The sequence below is a fragment of the Mandrillus leucophaeus genome, unplaced genomic scaffold (genome assembly GCF_000951045.1).
Source record: "Mandrillus leucophaeus isolate KB7577 unplaced genomic scaffold, Mleu.le_1.0 Scaffold421, whole genome shotgun sequence".
Taxonomy (NCBI): domain Eukaryota; kingdom Metazoa; phylum Chordata; class Mammalia; order Primates; family Cercopithecidae; genus Mandrillus; species Mandrillus leucophaeus.
Window position 1 is genome coordinate 1,101,632 of NW_012104488.1, and position 6,342 is coordinate 1,107,973.

Below are 6,342 nucleotides of genomic sequence, written 5' to 3' on the forward strand. Positions count from 1 at the left end.
TAGTAGTAATCGCTGTTGTTATATTCTGTGTCTAATGTTTAGGAATAAATAAACAGCTATTACCCATAAGTCATTTCCTACACAGTATCTGCAAGATATATTCTCCAGATATATTTAATAGCAGAAAACTATCAGAATGGCTCTAATCCAAATTCCAACGCAGGAAAATGCTATGGAATTTTTGTTTCTAAATAAAACCTGTATTAGAATGGCTCTGTGCAACTTTTTTGATTTACGAATTTTCACCTTTTATATCTGGCCCTTCAGAACTCAGCCTACTATATTTTCTGGGTTCCCTGCTTTTACAGATCAATTATTAAATATCACACCCTATATGTTTTTTTGTTTGTTTGGACACAGGGTTTTGTTCTTGTCACCTAAGCTGGAATGCAATGGCGTGATCTCTGCTCACTGCAATCTTCGTCTCCCACGTTCAAGCTATTCTCCTGCCTCAGCCTCCCAAGTAGCTGGGACTACAGGCATGTACCACCACACCTAGCTCATTTTTGTATTTTTAGTAGACACGAAGTTTCACCATGTTGGTCACGCTGGTCTCGAACTTCTGACCTCAGGTGATCCACCCACCTCCACCTCCCAAAGTGCTGGAATTACAGGCATGAGCCACCGCGCCCAGCCACATCCTATATCTTTGAATTGTAATGTTTAACGTTGCATTCAACACAATTATTTATATGATCCTGACTTTATTTCTTAAGCTGTTTTTATTTTTAATTCCAGTTTCTGCTTTTCTGCATTCTTTTGCATTATTAGAACATCTTAGTATTCTACTTAAATTTATTAGCTTTTTGTCTCTTTCTTTTTATATTTTTGATGTTTACTTCAGAGTTTATAATTTATATATATTTAACTTACTCCAATCTGTTTAGATCGTAATTCTCCTATATGTAATATGTTACTTATTTGTTCTGGCTGCTATCAAGATATTGATGCTGATTATGATATATCTGGCCTCTGTTTTCTCTAAGTTTATCATATTCGGGGTTTGCTGAGCTTCTTGAATCTGAAAATTTGAGTATTAACTATCCTGAGAAGATTTTGGTCATTATTTCCTCAAACATCTCTAACAACTGTGAACAAAATACAAAATTCATAGAACAACTCCCTAAATACTCTGGAAAGTTCATTATACCAGAGATATCATAGAAAAGCCAAAGATTGAAGAATGAACAATATAGGACTGAATATCCTTTATTTCCTTCAACTTTTATCTCCCACCTTTGACCATAGGTGACCTCCATGTAGAAATGCTCATCAGGTTCTTTCCTTTTCCTTTTTCCTTCCCTTTTCTTGCATTCCCTTCCCTTCCCTTCTCCCCTCCCCTCCCCTCCCCTTCTCTTTCCTTCCCTTTCTCCCTTCCTTTCCTTTCTCCTTTTCTTTCCTTTCTTTCTTTCCTTTCTCTTTTCCTTTCCCCTCTCCTCTCCTCTTCTTTTTTCTTTTCTTTTCTTTTCTCTTATTTTCTTCCTTTCCTTTCCTTTTTCTGGAGACAGGATCTTCCTGTGTTTCCCAGGCTGAAGTGCAGTGGCTATTGAGAGGCACAATCAGCACACAGCAGCCTCAAACTCCTGGCCTCAAACAATCCTCCTGCCTCAGCCTCCCAAGTAGCTGGGGCTACAGACACACACCATCATGCCTGATTGCTCTTCAATTTTTATTGTGTTTACTTGATTAATTCTTCCAGTTTCTTTTTCTCTGTTGAAAAATTCTGTATTTTCACGCATTGAAATAGAGTTTACTTTTATCTAATGACATGAGGATATAATGGTTGCTTTAAAGTTTAAATGATTTTAAACTTTAATGATTACAGCACTTGGATAATTTTAGCTTTGGAAGTTCTTAATTGTCTTTCCCCTTGGCAACCAGTCATATCTTCCTAGTTGTTTTTATATTAACTAATTTTGGATTGTATTCTGGATATTTTGGACATTATATTGTAAGACTCTGCATCCCATTACTATACTTTGGAAGAGGTTGTGCTTGTTGCTATTGTTGTTCCAGTAGACAATCCATCCATTCATATTCAGAAGACAAATTCCATCTTGTCTTCTGTGGACAGTAGTTCTAATCCGAATTCAGTTTTCAAACTTTTGGTGTTACTTCAGTTCTGTTCCACACATACACAGCACAGGGGTCAGCTTAGGTCTTGTGTTAGTTCATACACAGAATTGGGAGATCCTCTTTCTCCAGCTTTTCCCTTTACAAGAATTTCCCTACACTTTCTCTTTCTGGCTGTGGAAAGGAATATCAGGGCCACCAGTGGGGAAACATGTCAAGAGAAAGAGCAAAGTTAAAAAAATGATGAACATTCCCTCCCCCTTGAGACCTTATGTCTTCCTTTCCTGATTCTTCAGGACGAAATTACATTTTTGCTCTCAGGGTTTTGGCTTTTTTGCCACCACACCACTGCATGGAGAAAGTAAAAATAAATGCATATAAGAAAATATAAACAAAGTTTTCTTTCACTCATATTCACAAGGCTGCATTTTCTTGGTCTTATGGCCAAAAAGACAGTATTTCTATTGTAGGATTTATGTTCTGAACATGATGAGCATTTCTACATGGAGGTCACCTATGGTCAAAGATGGGAGATAAAAGTAGAAGGAAATAAAGGATATTCACTCCTATATTGCTCATTCTTCAATCTTTGGCTTTCCTATGATATCCCTGGTATTATGGACTTTCCAGAGTGTTTAGGGAGTTGTTTTATGAATTTTGTGTTTTCTTCACAGTTTTTAGAGATGAGGAAATATGTTTTAGTGTACTGATTCCATCTTAATAGTTACTATAAGTGCATCATTCGTTTTAAATCTGTTTAACCACTCACTGAAGTGAAAATTTACTTTAGTAAACATGTTTCTGAAAGTCAACCAATCAGAGATGGCATCATATCTTTTAAGTCAGCCAATCAGCAATCAACTAACTCTGGAAAACACTGCTTGCTCAAGCTATACTGGAATCTGAAGCAAAAGAAAATATATATGCAGATGTATACTGTGTGTGTATATGTATATATATAGTATATGGATACATATATACATATATATGTTTTTACATACATTTTTAAAGTACTTTTCTAAAATATTAAAATTTCAGGATTTTAGGTTTTATTTTCAGTTCAGAAGATACATGTGCAGGTTTGCTATGTGGGAAAATTGCGTGTCGCTGAGTGTTAATATACAAATGATCTCATTAACCAGGCAGACAGCATGGTACCAGATAGGTAATTTTTCAAACTTTGACCCTCTCCCACCTTTCCCCCTCTAGTAGCCCCCAGTGTCTGTTGTTCCTGTCTTTATGTCCTTGTATTCAATGCTTAGCTCCTAATTATAAGTGAGAACAGAATATGCAGAATTTGTCTGTTCCTGCATTAAATTGCTTAGAATAATGGCCTCTAGCTTTATCTGTGTTATTGCAAAGAGTATGATTTTGTTAAGTTTCATGATTGTTTAGTATTCCATGATGTATATGTAGCATATTTTCTTTATCTGATCCACTGTTAATGGGCATCTAGACCTTTGCTATCGTGAATAGTGCCATGATTAAATATAAGAGTACATGCATCTTTTTGGTAGAACAATTTATTTTCCTTTGGTTATATACATAGTAATGAGATTGCTGGGCTCTATGGTAGTTCTGTTTTAAGTTCTTTGAGAAATCTCAAATGTTGTAATGCTGTCTATGGCTATACTTTTTTTTGACAATTATTATAATCTGAGAATGTGTCCTCCATCCATATCATTATTCTATATGTTAACTAACATGTCTTCCAAATATTTTATACTATATTTGTGTTGGAATTGCTATAGTTTTGTTTTCAACTCATTTTTTTTAAATTTTCCCTTTATAAAATAATATTCTTATTATTTTTTCCATATGAGAAAAAACAAGCCCCAAACATAGGGATGGAATATAGGTGAATAACAGAATTCAACTTACTTTTAGGTTGTTGAAATTATAATATAAATTTTATAGGAAAAAAATAGACAATGCTGCTATATTTAGGGGAGCTGAGAGAAAATGAAGAATCAGCTAGTGTGGAATGTTAAGCAATTCGGGGGAGAAACTGAGGCCTATAAATATTTGAGTACTCTCAACAATGGCTTACAATATTTTTACAATGTCACCATTCAACTATTCCTCAGAATATTACAATCACTTCCTTACTTCTTAAAGATGGTGAATGGTGAGGGTAATTACCAATAGGCAATTATCCTTAAGTGAACATTTCCAAGTGTATAATTAGTTGAGAGGGCAATTTCCATTCCATTTGGGTTCATTTAGATAGCTGATTTTTACTGGAAGGAAAGATTTATTTTTTTCAAAGCAACTATTTAACAGCAGGCATGCCAGTCATTTTTTATACATGTAGCTTGCAGTCCTAAATGCAAGCTCTAAAAGCTCTAAAAAGAAGTATTCTTACATTGGCAGCAAGTTCACAGCAAGAAAATTGACATTAAAGGCAACTAAACATTGTGAAGTACAATTTAGACATTTATTAAAGGTACATTCTGGAATTCTGAGTGAATACTTCCAATTTTCATAAAGGAATATACTGGTTTAATATAAGAAGCCATATCAAAACGTATATGCTTAAACTGTAGGATATGTCTTTCCTCATAAGAATTAAATGACTCATAAGAAAAATGTATACCCTCTTCCTTTTAAAAGTACATAGTGCAATGAGGAAGAGTGAAATAAATTGGCTTATTCAACACAGTGTATTATACTGACGATTTCAGTGGTTAAGAAATGTATGAAGGTACTAGTAACAAAAATCAGAAATAATATTAAATTTTATTTTTCTCTCAATTAAATCTAAATGTTCAAAGGCAAATAGTCTAGGGCTGATATGACCAAACTGGCTTTTTGTGGTTTTTGCTTATCTTGAGAAAATGGCTAATTTTGAACTCACGTTGTAGTTCAAGATGGCATTTGAAACCCCAGCCATTTATATTGAAGCAAGAGAATGAAGAGAGAGAAGATAGAAAGAGAACTTTCTTTTAAAATGAATTTCTCCAGGATTCACATTCAACAATTTCTTCTTACATCTCATTGACTAGATATATTCTTATAACAACACTGGTCTACAAAAAGGCTGGAAGTCTAGGCTTTGAGCTGGAAATATTTCTTTCCAAATAAATTGCTGTTCCATTGCTTGAAAAAAAAAATGAGTATGGATATCAACTTAGCAAAATTATAATGAGAATAACAACCAGCAGTCTCTGCCACAATAAGAATGAGGTGAGTACAAAATCCTTCAATTATTCACTCATTCATCATCACTCTGTCTTTTTAAAAGTACTTATTAACTGTCAATTACATACTAAGGACTATGCTAGAATGGAAACACAAAGACAAATACCACCAAAAACTGTATAACATATTTATCGGGATAAACGAACACACAGATAACTACAATAAAATGCAGAATCATGTCTGTGATATAGATTAGGACAGGTTGCTGGGTTCATTTGTTCACTAATTTCATCATCTCAAAATATCTATTAATTGCTAGGAAGGTCAGGGCAGTGTAGCCATGTAACATAAAACAATCAAAATTTTGTTTGAGAAATTTTGTTGAGAAATCTAAGGAGATTCTATTTAGCTTAGAGTAAACTCAAGGAATCTATTATTAGTTATAAGGAAGAGATATTGCTGTTCTCCTGATGCTCTTTCTCATAATTAAAATCCACTAATGTAACTCTAATAGCTTACAAGATTTGTGTTCCAAAGAATCACATTCAGAGACTCTCTTATTACCATAAGAAATAGACATGTATTTTGTTTTTCCTAAACTCTGATATAGTCTTCTTTTCAGGCCAGTCATAAGCTTGCCTTGTTTAATGGACTCATTCAAATATACTAGTTACATCTACTTAGTTTTATGCATTTTTTATTTAAATATTTTTATAGATGCTATCAATTTTCTTTAAATAAGTAATGCTTTCATTTAATTTGCTTACTAAGATTATTTTTTAACAAGATTAAATTAACAAAACTTTTATTTTGTCAACATTTCTAAAAAATTTCTTCATATATCGATTTTAACAATTCTAGGGCCTAATTTGATTTAAAATAATTATTTAACATGAGTGTTTAATTTCAGTGTTTAATCTACATGTAAAGTGTTGAATTCACAGGAAACAGAACATATTCTTTGGTGTCAAAGATCATATAATCTAGTATTTAAGGATTCAAGGATTCAAACAGATAATTTTTAAAAGTAAAAATTTATCAAAGCTTTGAATGTTGTGTTACGGAGCTAAAAAATGGAAGGATACCATCTGCTAAAAATGAATAGGCAAAACAAAATATAACAAAAAT